The 17,496-nt window shown below is 39.2% G+C and overlaps 1 long non-coding RNA gene across 1 annotated transcript in view; it reads right to left on the minus strand.

Annotated features, from left to right (window-relative positions):
- Positions 1 to 12,841: 12,841 nt before the first annotated feature.
- LOC125960659 (uncharacterized) overlaps positions 12,842 to 17,496 on the minus strand; it is a 107,876-nt gene continuing 103,221 nt past the window's right edge. The window contains exon 3 of the long non-coding RNA XR_007470547.1: positions 12,842 to 13,223. This is a non-coding gene — a long non-coding RNA (uncharacterized LOC125960659). The remainder of the gene's footprint in view (positions 13,224 to 17,496) is intronic.

A 17,496-nucleotide genomic window follows, 5' to 3' on the forward strand; every position in this document is an offset into this window, starting at 1 on the left:
TACCCATTTTTGGATTGGGGTTTTTTTGGTTATTGAGCTGCATGAGCTGCTTATAAATTTTGGAGATTAATCCTTTGTCAGTTGCTTCATTTGCAAATATTTTCTCCCATTCTGAGGGTTGGCTTTTTGTCTTGTTTACGGTTTCCGTTGCTGTGCAAAAGCCTTGAAGTTTCATTAGGCCCCATATGTTTGTTTTTGTTTTTATTTCCATTTCTCTAGGAGGTGGGTCAAAAAGAATCTTGCTGTGGTTTATGTCATAGAGTGTTCTGCCTATGTTTTCCTCTAAGAGTTTGATCGTTTCTGGCCTTACATTTAGGTCTTTAATCCTTTTTTAGCTTATTTTTGTGTATGGTGTTAGGGAGTGATCAAATCTCATACTTTTACATGTACCTGTCCAGTTTTCCCAGCACCACTTATCGAAGAGGCTGTCCTTTCTCCACTGTACATTCCTGCCTCCTTTACCAAACATAAGGTGACCATATGTGTGTTGGTTTATCTCTGGGCTTTCTATCCTGTTCCATTGATCTATCTTTCTCTTTTTGTGCCAGTACCATACTGTCTTGATTACTGTAGCTTTGTAGTATAGTCTGAAGTCAGGGAGCCTGATTCCTTCAGCTCTGTTTTTCATTCTCAAGATTGCTTTGGCCATTCGGGGTCTTTTGTGTTTCCATACAAATTGTGAAATTTTTTGTTCTAGTTCTGTGAAAAATGCCAGTGGTAGTTTGATAGGGATTGCATTGAATCTGTAGATTGCTTTGGGTAGTAGAGTCATTTTCACAATGTTGATTCTTCCAATCCAAGAACATGGTATATCTCTCCATCTATTTGTATCATCTTTAATTTCTTTCATCAGTGTCTTATAATTTTCTGCATACAGGTCTTTTTTCTCCTTAGGTAGGTTTATTCCTAGATATTCTTTTTGTTGCAATGGTAAATGGGAGTGTTTTCTTGATTTCCCTTTCAGATCTTTCATCATTAGTGTATAGGAATAGAGATTTCTGTGCATTAATTTTGTATCCTGATATTTTACCAAATTCATTGATTAGCTCTAGTAGTTTTGTGGTAGCATCTTTAGGATTCTCTATGTATAGTGTCATGTCATCTGCAAACAGTGACAGCTTTACTTCTTCTTTTCCGATTTGGATTCCTTTTATTTCCTTTTCTTCTCTGATTGCTGTGGCTAAAACTTCCAAAACTATGTTGAATAAGAGTGATGAGAGTGCAAGCCAGATTCCTTTACGATAGTTATTATTTCTGAATATCATTCTACTCAAATCAATCACAATCTACTTTTATTATCCAACCACATGAGTCTTCCTAATTTTATTCTATCTTCTGAATCCGCCTTTTTAAAATAAAATAGAGCCCCCCACAAAGACCAAAGTTTCTTATGTTACTGTGGACATTAGCTCAACATTCCCAAGTAAATAAAAATAGATATGTAAGAAATAAACATGCCCAGAAAAGATCAGTAAGCCTTATTAACATATGTTGATGATGATAATGATAATAGTAATTTGTTGACCACTTGTTCTGTGGGGTAAGTACTATGAAGATGTACATTTTACTGATAAAGAAACAAGCTGAGATAATAACTTAATGGAGATCATTCACCTAGTTAGTGGGAGAGTTTAGAAAAAATCAACTTTGATTCAAAAACCATGATCATTATGGTAAACTGTGTTAGAAATTTGGGAGATCAAAGTGAGAACCCTTCAAGGTATGGAAGCCTTGAGCAACAACACTACATATATCTTGCTGTTGTGCCCTTAACTTCTATAAGGGCTGTCAGAAACAAAGCATGTTCTCAGCTACTGCTACAAAGGTGGCTAGAATAATGTATATAAATTGTGCATTATTAAAAACAAACCAACACATAAGCGAAATAACTTTTGAACCTGTCATGGTAACATGTTTGGTAGGGTGGGGAGGTGGGGGCCCTTTCTTCCTGAGATGAAATAAAATAGTTGTAAATTCCTATGTGGATGCTCCAATGCCTCAGTTCAAGGGTATCTTTATTACAGACATGGTTTAAGCCTCAGCATGATGCTTGACTTATCAGGGGCAGATTTAGAGTCTTCTGTTCTCTAGTAAAATTAACATTGTGGCTCCAGCAGAGATATGTCAAGACCCAACAGATAATAGAATCCATAAGATGTATTGGGAATTGTAGATTACTAAACTACATTTTTTCTCACAAGAATAACTTTTGATGTCTAAGGAAACCCACCAGAGTCACACCTCCATCATATCCACAGGGGCCTCTTTGGTCATGGTGATGCCTAAACAGAGTGAACAATCGTATTATTTGCAAAGTACTTAAGATCTGCCATGTAGGCCAACCCTTTCGACACTGTCTTGGAAGACCTGTTCTGTTGCCTCTGATCTCCTTTCTCATGGATATAGCTAAGAACACACTTTGGACCTGTGCCCCAAAAGGATCAAAGGCTGATACCATGTACCATGTGGTCAGTAAGCTAAATTGGCACCCAAAGGATGCCACCGGACTAGAAGCCAGACAGCATCCACTTTGGGGAAAACAACAACAACAACATGCTCACATTCTAGTAGAGGGTTTGGTTTGCATTGATCAGACTTCACACTGTATTTTTCCAATATAACTTTTAATGGTCAGGACTAACATCCTTCATTTTGACTAAAGCATCAATGTAAAGAACAATTAAGCATTTCAGAATATGTCTAAGAATTCTAAAAACAAGCAAACTAAAAAGAAGCCTGAGATTCTTTGGAATTTATTGGAGGCACTCTCCTAAAAAGAGTTAACAAGGAAAAAGATACCAGGAGTGAATTTGGATACACTGCTGGAATGGCTCCTTGAAGCTTGGAAAACATGATGGCCTACAGTAAAAATGGGAGGTAGTTGTGAAAATTGCCTTGGCATAGTACTGAGGAAGGATGTAAGAGCTTCAGAGAGGTTGTCATGCTAGAATGAATTTATTATGTGTTATCAATTAATTTATTATATGTATTATGTGTTATCAATGAATTTATTATGTGTTATCATAAGCTGCCTATGCTCCCTAGGAGGACCTAGAGGACACTTCCTTCACTAAAGCAAGAGGGGATTATCCAGTGTTGAGGGCACTGCCATTTCCAGGGAGCTTAGTTGTAACTTTCCTTTGTGGGTCGGAGTTAATGGTAGGGAAGCCTTCCGGGTTCTTTAGAGGCAAAAGAATGAGATTCTGAATAGGACAAGTCAGACAACAGCAATGAACTGTCAGAGGCAAGGTGCTCACTATTACCGTAACAGGTAATTTATCCAAAATGGTAACCACAAGTCCTGACCTGCAGGGATCTGTGCCGACGGCTGATAGACTGTGGTGTGAAATGCATGGATTTCTCCTAGGAGTGAAATGCATGGATATCCAACAAGGGTGTCATTGGCCTGTATAATTACAAATACCAAATGAGAGTGAACTGAAAGTTGAGGTCCACTAATGCAGTTGAAAATCCCATCCCTCATCCAGTTTGTGTGGGAGTGGACATAAAGGCACAAATTTTTATATCTTATATCGGTGCTAAGTAAAGAGTATCTAGCATAGAAGAGACACTAAATAATGAGGAGGATAAGATGACTCATTCAATGGAGGTCAGTCAGCTTTAGTCCTTGTCTATTCCATACTTGTATAAAGGACCCATGAACAGAGTCCCCACTAGTATTTTGGCCAAAGGAATAAAAGTGACATAGTTCTGAGCAGGTTGGAAAACTATTACGTTATCTGCTACCTTGCTTCTTTACCTTGTCATTAGCATGGAAATATCCTTAAAAGGAGGTGCTCTGTCACACCGGGTTCCAAGGTGAAAAAAGAGAAGGGGTCAGAGAGATGAGTATACAGCTGACCAATGATGGACAAATAACATGTGCAAAAATTAAACTTTTTTTTTTTTTTTTGCGGTACGCGGGCCTCTCACTGCTGTGGCCCCTCCCGTTGCGGAGCACAGGCTCCGGACGCGCAGGCTCAGCGGCCATGGCTCACGGGCCCAGCCGCTCCGCGGCATGTGGGATCTTCCCGGACCGGGGCACGAACCCGTTTCCCCTGCATCGGCAGGCGGACTCTCAACCACTGCGCCGCCAGGGAAGCCCTAAACTACTACTTTTTTAAAGCCACTGAGGTTTTTGAGGTCATTTGCCACCACAGAATTGCTTATTCTGGCTGATCACAACTATCAACTCTGAGTAATTATAGCAACAATTTATCAAAAACAAAAAAAGAATTAACTAGCCCTATTTTATAACCTATAATTCCCAGTGCTTAATTTTCACAGGGCCCTGAAGTCCCTTTCACAGGGACATAGAGAGGAGGACATGCACATTTCTGGATCCTGACTTAATATCTGTTATAAAGACTGAGCTTATTTTCCTTGTGGCAGAGCTAAGTGTGCACAGGACTCATTTCAAGAGCAATCCTTGACAGATGTTCAGCCAAGTTAAGTAATAGCTTCCTTATCACCACGTACAATGGGCTACCCATGTAATAGTGCTTTCAATTTCAATATACGCCACCTCAAATGAATTCACAGGCAATAAGTCAGTAATTTTCAACCTTTGCCTTCAAAGTTTTATAAGGGAGGGAAGAGAGCAGCACATTCATTGCTGATTATCTTTCCAGGTCTAAATCAGGAACTCTACCACTCACAGACTGTCATGGTGAGTGAATGTTCAGTTTCCTATTAATTTGCAGTATCTTTGTAGACCTATCATTACCACAAATGCAAATGCAAGCTCAGTTTGATTTAACCACATAGGCACCTGCTCATTTGCAAAAACAAAACAAAAAAATCTACAATAATGTGTGACGTAGTTCACATTTCTGAGACTGAAAAGATAGTTTCTTACCACAAGGTAGAAATAACAATGACAATAAAAATCTCTTTCCGTAGAAATATGAAGAGCCTGATAAATTCAGTGTGGACTTGGACCTGTAGCTTCAAGGTCTTTACACTGTCCTAGGTGCATTGGAAGCCCACAAGCCTTTGAACATGCATTAATGTTTGTAGTAAAACCATTAATTCTCATGTGTATTTCATGGAAGGGAAGAATTAATTCAAGGAGTCTTCCTGACAGGTGTACCCATGGGTTGGGTATATGCAGAAGCACAGCATGTAAACAAGTGTAGGATAACCCCTTCCTTTCCTTACTGTGAATCACTACTGTGCATTCTTATATCATGAGGTGATGGGACTAGTCCTTTACCCTGGGCAAAATCTCCACCATTGCACATATAAATATTGCCTTTGTTAGTCTAAGACACAATGAATCACAGTGTACCTTCCACAGATTCTTTTTTTCTATTACTTCTCTTGGTGGCCCTGGATCAAAATCAGTTGGTTGTTTTTAAAAACCAAGACAGTTGGTGGTTAGACTTCCAGAGGGTAATAGTAGTAAATTCCTACTTGCACGTTGCCTGAATTAAAGGAATAATATTTTGCTACAGTCATAGTTATACCACCGCTTCAGCCATCATGTTCCCTTTTGAAAGACATGGTAATATTCGTTTGCTGATAGAGCCCCAATGTCAGTCTTTAAAATGCCCACTCAAAATGTCCCTGAGTGATTTTTAGCATATTATGGGATACATCTTGGGGGGGGGCAGTGCCACTTCTTGGTATCAGGCTGTCTGGTGGCTTTCCCCAATTAAGATAGCTATGCAGTCTTACACCTTTTCCAGATATTTAATGCAAGAATTCTTTAGGGTCAGTATCAATAGCGACTCCATGTGCCAAGCATTGCATGTTCTTTACTCCAGCCATGGAATTTTATATTCTGACAAGGGTCTCATGGTGCCCACCTAGATACTTAAATTGTTGCATGACCCAATAGATAGCAAGAACAGTGACTTTATGGGCTTGAAATCATTACCTATGCTTCTCTAAGATGAGGACCAGAAAGAGTGAATGATTTTGGCAATTATAAGTTACTGAACAATTTGGAGAGCGGCGGAAGTAGAGTCAGTAATCGAAGCACAAGTTTTCACTCAAGAGGGCTCTTTCCAATAACAGGAAAAGTCCAACAGAAAAAGTTAAATCCATATGCTACATAAATATTTTATCATTTTTTCTCAATTTACTAAGTGATTTAATATGATCTTATATCCTACTACATGTCATATCTGTCACATTAAAATGGCCAATTTTGCATTTGATAAGTATTAATTAGCTTAATATTATTGGAAAAAAGAATGCTTCCAAGTATCCTAATGCAAATTGACTAATAATCTATTAAAATTTAGGACCCTATGTCCCAATTCCTTCACATATGCTTTTCAATTAATTCTTTATTTTCAAAATTACTATTGTGTTCTACCTCAAAAAAAAAGAGAAACCACCAAAAAGCCATAAATAGGAAGTTATGAATCATAGGTAGAAAGTAATTTCTATTAAAAAATTGAAGTGTGTACTAACTGTCTCTGGAACTCTATGACAAATATTTTTCACAGGCATTCACCTTCTCATCAGAAATATGTATATAATGGTTACAACAATTTAAAACTATTTTGAAAAAATGCATATGAATGCAATGGAAACAAACTTTTTATTGATATTTTTCAAAAATAATTTCCAATTAAACATAGTATTTAGGTTGGTCAGCTGCCTGCCAAGTATTTTTGTAGTATTTGAATAATTTTGTTTTGATGAATACCAAAAATAAATTAGTATACCTTTATTTTTTCTATCATTGTTACGGATAGAAAAAGCTCTCAATTTGTATTACAAATACAGATGATTTATGTTTTTTCATGCATGGTATGGCAATAGGACTTCTTAGAAGGATGCATATTAATAATCTTAGCTGAAGTTTATTCTTACTATCTAGCAAGCATGACTTCTTGTAATTTTATGGAGCACTTACATGGGTCTAGAGTCCAGAAATTGTATGTAGACTTCCAAAAATCTAAACGGTAATCAGTATTTTTCTTCTTAAACCAGTGGAATTATTTTCATTTAAACTGGCAGAGGAAAAAGTTTCCTCTTCAGTAAATCGTGGTATAGGATCACATATGGCCATAATGCAATTGTGTAATAATTATATAATGATGAATTCTTGTGTAGACTGCTGTATCAGTGGAGGTCCAGTCAGGAAAACAGAAACCATATTTGTTATCTGAACACAGAGAAGTCAGTATATGAAATTGCTTAAACATATGTTAGAGAACTGGAAGTATAAAAAGGAAATACTGAGGTAACACAGAGACAGTATCTGCTGGAAGTCACCACCACCTCTGGGGCTGGGGAACAATAAGCAGTGGGTGGAGGGCCCTGGGAGCCATGTCCCTTGCACTTCCGTGGGGTCTGGCAGTGGGCACAAAAACAGGCACTGGGATCAACTGCCACTGCCAGGGTGAAGGGTTGTTGTTGAGCCATCTGTCAGGACCAGCAAGCACAGAGGACAGAATAAGCCCTTTCTTCCTCTCCAGCCTTCCAGGCCCTTTCTTGGGACCCTGTTGGTGTAAACTATCAGGTAGCAGCTGGCAGTGTGGTCTACAAGGTCTCCACCCCAGCATCATGGTTTAGAAGGATGGGTTTGGAGTCAAGAGAAAGAATAGCTAAATAACTGACACATTTATTAATGTTATTACTGTGAAATTCTTCTTAAAAATCTAAGGATTTAGATTTCATGATTTAATATATACTTTTAAAAAGTCAAGTTTGATGTACTTTATTTGTATATGTCATTACAAATCTTGGTAGTTAATGATTTTTACTTATAGTAAAGGATTACACTAAAAGGAAACATTGTATTTTTCTTTGGTACTTCTTAACCTGTTCTCAAGTTCCCTCTGGATTTCTCCACTTGAGGGAAAGTGACAGAAGTGTTTCATATCTATGTTCACTTCTGTGTTCTTTTCCATCAAGAAGGGCAGGTTGACTGGCTGGGCTGTGCCATTTGTCAAGTTTGTCAAGGAATGAGTGAGCAGTACGTTTAAAGTGTAAGCTGCTCCTCTTTTATTCATGAACGAATTTATTTATATATGTGTATTGTTATTGGACTACTAGTACAAATTTAATGATTGAGTTTTCTATTAATGCCATGCACACTGTTTACATTTCCATTAAAGCATAATATTCATGTTTAGGTACTAATGAAAATGTTTATATATGGCAAAATATATGATTAGTTGATTTTCCCATTCAATCAGTATTGGCATTTCTATGAAATAGAAAGAATTCTTTATTTTAAAGAAATTTAGAAAATTGTAATTAAGGTATTATGATTAGAAAAGTTAAGTTCATATTGAGTGGCATTTGTGGCATATTTGAGACTTTCTCTTAAGTAGAATTTGTCCTCAAGCAGCTAAAAAACATGCTAAGAGGGCTTCCCTGGTGGCGCAGTGGTTGAGAGTCTGCCTGCCGATGCAGGGGACAGGGGCTCGTGCCCCGGTCCGGGAGGATCCCACATGCCGCGGAGCGGCTGGGCCCGTGAGCCACGGCCACTGAGGCCTGCGCGTCCGGAGCCTGTGCTCCGCAACGGGAGAGGCCACAACAGTGAGAGACCTGTGTACCGCAAAAAAACAAAAAAAAAACATGCTAAGAAAGAAATGTTTGAATAGGGTCTCAAGAACAATTGCTTCCATGTATTGATAAAAGATCAGTTCAATTTAATTTATCAATTTTTATTTTGAACACTGCTGGACTTACCTGTTTGTAAGTGGGATCCTTAGTTAAAGTTCCTAAATATTCTTAAAACAGTCCATATATCTAAATGAGTGGGTAAGAGATTCTTTGGAGTTGTATAGCATCTTGATTCCATTCAAGGAATCAGGGACATGAAGCTTGAAGAAATTTCTATGACTGTATTTTTTTAATTAAAAATATTTTTATTGTAAAAGATGACATTATAGAAAAATGCATAGTACATGTACAGTCCAATGAATAACCTTAAACAATAACATAATCTCCACCAAGGTCAAGAAATTGACCATTGCCATCTCTGGCAGGCAAGCTCTATGGACCTCAATGACACCTGCTTCCCGTTTATTCATGCCCTTGTATGATTTGAGCTAGACTTGCTTCCAACAAAAAGAATGAGGCAGAGGTGATGGAATGTCACTTCTGAGTCTAGATAATACAAAGGACATGGCTTCCCTCTTGGCATTCCTTCTCTTGTTCTCTCTTAAATCACTCACGCTGATGCAAGTCAGCTGCAAAGTCATGAGACAGCCCTGGGGAGAGACCTGCTCGAGTGAGCTTGGAAGCAAATTTCAGGGGTTTGCCAAAACCACATTAGTGAGTTGGTATAAGATACTTTAGCCCCAGTTGAGGCTTGAAAGGACTGTCCTGAATGACGCTTTAATTTCATCCTCACGAAAGACACTGAGGCAGAGGCACCCAGCTGAATTGTGCCCTGATTCCTGATCCATAGAAACTGATGTATTATTTTAAACTGCTGTTTTGTAGCAATAGAAACACCATCACTCAAAAGCCCTTTTTCTGTGCCCTCCTAATCATTTCCCTTCTCCCCTACCCCATCCCCCAAAGTAACCCATATTCCTACTTTTTAAAATTAATTTTTTAGTTGGAGTGTAGTTGATTTACAGTGTTGTTAGTTTCTGCTGTATGGCAAAGTGAGTCAGTTATACATATACATATATCCACTCTTTTTTTAGATTCTGTTCCCATATAGGCCATTACGGAATATTGAATAGAGTTCCCTGCGCTATACAGCAGGTTCTTATTAGTTATCTATTTTATATGTAGTAGTGTGTGTATGTTACTACCAATCTCTCAATTTATCCCTCCCCCACCCTTTCCTCCTTGGTAACCATGTTTGTTTTCTACATCTGTGACTCAATTTCTGTTTTGTAAGTAGATTCATTTGTACCATTTTGTTTTAGATTCCACAAGTGATATCATATGATATTTGTCTTTCTCTGACTTAACTTCATTTAGTATGATAATCTCTAGGTCCATCCATGTTGTCGCAAATGGCATTATTTCGTTCTTTTTTACGGCTGAGTAATATCCATTCCTCCATGGATGTACATTTAGGTTGCTTCCATGTCCTGGCTATTGTAAGTAGTGCTGCAATGAACGCTGGGGTGCATGTATCCTTTCAAGTTATGGTTTTCTCCAGATATATGCCCAGGAGTGGGACTGCTGGATCATAGGGTAGCTCTACTTTTAGTTTCTTAAGGAATCTCCATACTGTTCTCCATAGTGGCTGTACCAATTCACATTCCCACCAACAGTGTAGGAGGGTTCGCTTTTCTCCACACCCTCTCCAGCATTTATTGTTTGCAGATTTTTTTAAGTATTTATTTTTATATCTTTAGTGGAGTATAATTGCTTTACAATGGTGTGTTAGTTTCTGCTTTATAACAAAGTGAATCAGTTATACATATACATATGTTCCCATATCTCTTCCCTCTTGCGTCTCCCTCCCTCTCACCCTCCCTATCCCACCCCTCCAGGCGGTCACAAAGCACTGAGCTGATCTCCTTGTGCTATGTGGCTGCTTCCCACTAGCTATCTACCTTATGTTTCGTAGTGTATATATGTCCATGCTTCTCTCTCGCTTTGTCACAGCTGTTTGTAGATTTTTTGATGATGGCCATTCTGACCAGCATGAGGTAATACCTCACTGTAGTTTTGATTTGCATTTCTCTAATAATTAGTGATGTTGAGCATCTTTTCATATGCCTCTTGTCAATCTGTATGTCTTCTTTGGAGAAATGTCTATTTAGATCTTCTGCCAATTTTTTTGTTGGGGTTTTTTGTTCTTTTTGATATTGAGCGGTTTGTATATTTCGGAGATGAATCCCTTGTTGGCCACTTCATTTGCAAATGTTTTCTCCCATTCTGTGGATTTTCTTTTTGTTGATCCATATTCCTACTTTTAACACAACAGTTTTGATTTCTCTGCTTTTGAACTCTTATGAATCCAACAATACAGATGACATTCTTTTGTGCCTGGCATCCTTTGCTCCACATTCTATTCAGGAGATTCATTTTCATTAATCTATAGTTTCAGTTGGGGCTCTTATGGTTATTACTGTTAAAATTCTTTTCGTACTCAGATTTTTGTATTTCTAATTAGTACAAACCTTCAACTAGAATTTCTGTATCAAAAAGTTCTCATATTTCCAAAGTTGGTGTATCATGACAAAATGTTTTCTGAAGTGGTTGCACCAATTTACACACCCAACAGCAGGGTATTAGAGTTCCCACTGTCCCACATCCTCACCCAATTTTTCTATCTTAAACTTTAGCCCTTCTTCCACGGGAAGAGCGGTATCTCAGAGTGGGGTTGACTTACTGATGGCTAATGTGGTTGAATCTTATTTGACTTCATGGCCGAGTCCTGCCACTAAATCTATGGATTTGTCCTTTCCTTATCGATGTGTAGTAGTCCTTTATAATGTATGGATACAAACCCTTTCTTAGCTGTATGTGTTTAAAATCATACCACCCATTTGTGGGGGTCAGGGGAGCTTGCATTTTTATTCTTCAAACGGTGCCTTCTGATAAGCAGTAGTTTTTATTTTAATCTGAGTCTATTTTTTATGGTTATCACTTTTATAACTATTACAAGAAGTCTTTCACTTTCCCAAGGTCAAGATGATTTCCCTCTATATTATCTTTTAAAACTTTATTGCCATACTTTTCATATTTATAACTATAATCCACCAGGAATTGGCTTTTATATAAGTGTGAGGTAAGTACCAGATTTCATTTTTTCCCCTATGGATATACAGTTGACACAAGATAATTTATTGAAAAGATCATCTTTGCCCCCTGGCATTATAGGGTCATCTATGTCATAAATCAGGTGACCATATACAGGTGGCATGTTTCCGGACTCTCGATTTCATTTCATTAGCTTATATATCTGTTCCTATACCAATACACACTGTCTTAATTACTATAGCTTTATAATAGTTCTTGAGTTTTGGTATCTGTTAGTGTACATTCTCCAATTTTGTACATTCTCCAATTTTATACTTTTGTTTCAGATTTTATTTTTTAACCAGTTTATCAATTTCTCCTAAAAAATACCCTTAAGGATTCTGGTCGGAATTGCACTGAATCCTTAGATAAGCTCAGGAAAAGTTGATGTAGTTACAATAACTAGTCTTCCAATTCAAAGCCAATATAGTCCCTTGATTTATTAGGCATTTTATCTTTGGTCTTACTTCTGTCCCTCCAGCTCTGTGCAGTTTCAGAGCTCAGAACATACACTGAGGGGGAGAACAGCCATATCTGAGCTCCCTGAAACCTCCCATTCTGTTAACCCAGTCCTGTGTGACCCCCAAAATCTCTGCTGGCCACTCTGTCCCCCTAGTAGCAACACTATATGCAGGCTTACTTAGGGATCTCTGCTTTTGTCTCAAATCTACAACCAACAAATGCCTGCAATGCTGCTCAGGTCCTTCGCTCTCCTCCATAAATGTATCCCTTTGTTGGAATCTTATTCTTTTTAGTCTTTGTAGCTGCTGAAGTTCTCTGATGCCTTTAAGTAAATCATTTTATAACTTTTCCAGGTTTTCTAAATTGTTTTGATCTGCATCGAAATGTAGTCACCTCAAGGCTTAACTAGGGAAATATCCACTTACATGTTCAGGTGGTAGGTGGCAGGACTCTGTTCTTTGCAAGCTGTTGGACTGAGAAGCCTCAGTTTCTCACTGGTAGTTGGCCAGAGGGAACTCCCAGTTCTTGCGTGTGGACATTTCCAAGGTGTCAACTTGCTTCATGAAACCATGCCAGCTGAGAAGGCAATAGAGAGAGTCTGCTATTAAGATGGAAGTCACAATCTTGTGTAACCAAAGTGACAGCCCAGCACTTATATTGTCTTCTGGTGGTTAGAATCTAGCTACAAGGTTTGGCCTACACTCAACGAAAGGGGATTACACAAGAACTGGAATGTGAAAAAGCTAACACGTGGAAGAACTGACCAAAAAATTCATATATAATTGGGACTTATGATCTAGTCATGTCCTGATCACTCTTGCAGAAGCAGCTCTCTGATCATATCACGACCCTGCCTAATAAATACAGCAAAGAACCTCTTGCCCACAACTACCCACAATCAGACCCCAGTCTTCATTTCCAACTTTTCTATTTTCTCTTACCACTCCTCACGAACTTCATGCTGTAGCCAGTGCTGTGAGCTCATTTCACAAGGTGCTTGCTCTGCACATTTGTCGTGTTGCTCCCCGTGCCTGAAATAACGGATTCTTCTCTTGCCATAAAGTAAGGTTTTTAGCCTGGAAAAAAGAAGGGGAGGGGGAAGGCACATTATTTTTCTCTTCCCGTATGTAAAGAGATAGCACCAAGTAAGCCAATGCATAGAAGACTGAAAGGGCAGGTTTTCAGGTATAATGGAGAATTGCTGAGAGCCATCAAGGCTGCCCAACAGTGAAATGAACTGCCTGAAAAACAGTGAGTTTTCCATTTTTTTATGTGTTCAAATGAAGGAAAAAAATCTGTCCATTATGGGGATAAAGGGATACCAGTGTTTAATGGGAGTTAAGACTTCTGAGGTACCTTCCAACTCTTAAGAGTCTATGAATCTGTGAATTTATATAAGGATAAAAAACATTGAAATAGATGTTTGTTTAATGAGTCAGTCATTGAGTGAATGAATACAATGACTGATATGAGACTCAAACGGGGTCCCAGTGTACTGCTGGGCTTAGAGCTTTAGATCCTGCTGAGTTGTTTGTTGTCCTGCATGCAAGGATTGTGTGTCACAAAAACCAGGAGCCTTAAGTGAGAGTCAACACCACTATACACTGACTCCCTAATGAGGAGAAATAGACATGGGTGCAGGCCCATCTGGCCAGGCTGTTTCTGTCACATACATGATGTCATTCAAGACAAAAAAGCCAGACAATAGACAGTGAATTTGACTATTGCATAAATTTGGTGTTACTTGGTGTTAAGATGCAACATACTCTTGTATAGATGAGGGTGGACTTTCCTTTAAGATGAATGGGAAGAAGTTAATTCTGGCACCCATGGCAGTGGATTTTAGATTAGGGAAAGAAATTTGTTCTGGTCTTCCTGGAGCCTCAAGTAGATCTGACTCTAAGATGTAGGAAGGGAAGAATTGCCATGGTCTCTGGAAGTGGGTCAGGAGTAAGACAGAAAGCAAGCCGAGAGGAGGTTCTGTGATGGGTCTGGACCTGTGCAGTTGTTGAAAGTACTTTTTTTTTTTTACATACACCTACTTTCCCAAATGTTTACTAAAATTTCATTACAATTTACAGTGTGGAGCCTATCGCCCCGGCTGCGGAGTGTTGTAAAGTTAGGGCCAAGTCCCAGAAAAACAGAGTGGGGCCTACTGCAGCATATAGTGCAAGTGGGGCAGGACGTGCACAGTGGGCCCCTCCCCCGGAGACATGCAAGATGGAGCATTTGTTGGAAGAGTTTGTGAGACCCTCTCTCTGCCCAGAGCTCCAGGACCAATGCATCTTTCCACCACCTTAAACCACTGGTGAGTATCTCCTCAAATTACAGAAAGACACACTGTGGAGGAGCAGCTAGGTGGAGACAAGATGGTGGAGTAGAAGGACGTGAGCTCACCTCTTCTTAGGAAAATACCATAATAACAAACAACTAACGAACTGCTGAACAACCATCAACAACAACAAAAAATTGCTGGAACCTACCAAAAAAGACATCCAAAGACAAAGCAGAAGCCACAACGAAACAGTAGGAGGGGAGCAATCACAATAAAATCAAATCCAATACATGCCAGGTGGGCGACCCACAAACTGGAAAACAATTATGTCACAGAAGTTCTCCCACAGGAGTGAAAGTTCTGAGCCACGTGTCAGGCTCCCCAGCCTGGGTGTCCGGCAACAGGAGAAGGAACCTCCAGAGAATTTGGCTTTGAAAGCCAGCAGGGTTTGATCACAGGAATTCCACAGGACTGGGGAAAGGGAAATTCCACTCTTGGAGGGTGCACACAAGGGCTCATGCTTACCAGGACTCAGGGAAAAAAGCAGTGACATCATAAGATCCTGGGCCAGACCTATCTGCTAATATTGGAGCATTTCCTGAGGTGGGGGAGTGGTACAGCTGTGGCTCACTGCAGGGACAAAGACACTGACGGTGGTAGTTCTGGGGAGTACTGACTGGTGTGAGCCCTCCTGGAGGCTGACATTTTCCCACCAAGACCAGATCCCACAAATAGCCTGTAGGCTCTAGTGCAGGGATGCCTCAGGCCAAACAACCAACAGGGTGAGAACACAACTCCACCTGTCAGCAGACAGGCTGCTTAAAGTCTTCCTGAGCACACAGCTGCCTGCTAAACACACCCCTTGACATAAGTCTGCCACGGGCCAAGAGGGACAACACCCAGCTCCACCCACCAGTGGGCAGGCACCCATCTGTCCCACCAGAAAGCCTGCACAAGCCCCTGGACCAACCTCATCCACCAGGGGGGCAGACAGCAGAAACATGGAGAACTACAATCTAGCCAAGGCAATGAGAAGAAAAATAAATAATAAATAAAAGGAATGCAAATTGGAAAAGAAGAAGTAAAACTGTCGCTGTTTGACATAATCCTATACATATCCTAAAGATGCTATCAGGAAACTACTAGAGCTCATTCATTAATTTGGTAAAGTTGTAAGATATAAAATTAATACACAGAAATCTGTTGCATTTCTATACATTAACAATGAAAGAAACAATCTCACTGACCATTGCATCAAAAAGAATAAAATACCTAGGAATAAACCTACCGAGGGAGACAAAAGACCTGTACTCCAAAAACTATAAGACACTGATGAAAGAAACTGAAGGTGACTCAAACAGATGGAGAGATATACCATGTTCTTGGATTGGAAGATTCAGTATCATTAAAATGACTATACTACCTAAAGCAATCTACAGATTCAGTGCAATCCCTGTCAAATTACCAATGGCATTTTTCACAGAACTAGAACCAAAAATTTTTAAATTTGTATGGAGACACCAAAGACCCCGAATAGCCAAAGCAATCTTGAGAAAGAAAAACAGCTGGAGGCATCAGGCTCCCTGACTTCAGACTATACTACAAAGCTACAGTAATCAAGACAGTATGGCACTGGCACAAAAACAGAAATATAGATCAATGGAAGAGGATAGAAATCCCAGAGATAAACCCACACACCTACGGTCAACTAATCTATGACAAAGGAGGCAAGAATATACCGTGGAGAAAAGACAGTCTCTTCAATAAGTGGTGCTAGGAAAACAGGACAGCTACATGTAAAAGAATGAAATTAGAACATTCTCTAACACCACACACAAAAATAAACTCAAAATGGATTAAAGACCTAAATGTAAGACCTGGTACTATAAAACTCTTAGAGAAAAACAGGCAGAAGTCTTTGACGTAAGTCACAGCAATATCTTTTGCGATCCGTCTCCTAGAGTAATCGAAATAAAAAATAAACAAATGGGACATAATTAAACTCAAAAGCTTTTGCACGGCAAAGGAAACCATAAACAAAATGAAAAGAAAACCCACAATAAAAGAGAAAATATTTGCGAACAATGCAACCGATAAGGGATTAACGTCCAAAATTTACAAACAGCTCATGCAGCTCAATATCAAAAAAGCAAACAACCCTATCAAAAAATGGGCAGGAGATCTAAATAGACATTTCTCCAAAGAAGACATACTGATGGCCAAGAGGTATATGAAAAGATGTACAACACTGCTAATTATTAGAGAAATGCAAATCAAAACTACAATGAGATATCACCTCATATCAGTCAGAATGGCCATCATTGAAAAGTCTACATGGGAGTTCCCTGATGGTCTAGTAGTTAGGATTCTGGACTTTCACTGCTGTGGCCTGGGTTAGATCCCTGGTCAGGGAACTGAGATCCCACCGGCAGGGCCAAAAAAAGTCTACAAACAATAAATCCTGGAGAGGATGTGGAGAAAAAGGAACCCTCCTATACTGTTGGTGGGAATATAAATTGGTAGAGCCATTATGAAGAACAGTATGGAGGTTCCTTAAAAAAACTAAAAATAGAGCTACCATGTGGTCCAGCAATTCCACTCCTGGGCATATATCCAGGGAAAACCAAGGTTCGAAAGGATACATGCATCCCAATGTCTATTACAGCACTGCTTACAATAGCCAGGACATGGAAGCAACTCAACGTCCAACAACAGATGAATGGATAAAGAAGATGTGGTACATATATACAATAGAATATCACTCAGCCCTAAAAAAGAATGAAATAATGCCATTTGCAGCAACATGGACAGACCTGAAGATTATCATACTGAGAGATGTAAGTCAGAGAAAGACAAATATCATATATGACTTATATGTGCAATCAAAAAAAATGATATAGATGAGCCTATGTACAAAACAAACAGACTCACAGACTTAGAGAATAAACTTATGGTTACTAGTGGGGGAGTGTGTGTGGGGAGGGAGGGATAGATTGGGAGTTTGGGATTGACATATACACACTACTATACTTAAAATAGGTAACCAGCAATAGACCTACTGTACAGCACAGGGA

Source organism: Orcinus orca, chromosome 12 (genome assembly GCF_937001465.1).
Source record: "Orcinus orca chromosome 12, mOrcOrc1.1, whole genome shotgun sequence".
Lineage (NCBI taxonomy): Eukaryota > Metazoa > Chordata > Mammalia > Artiodactyla > Delphinidae > Orcinus > Orcinus orca.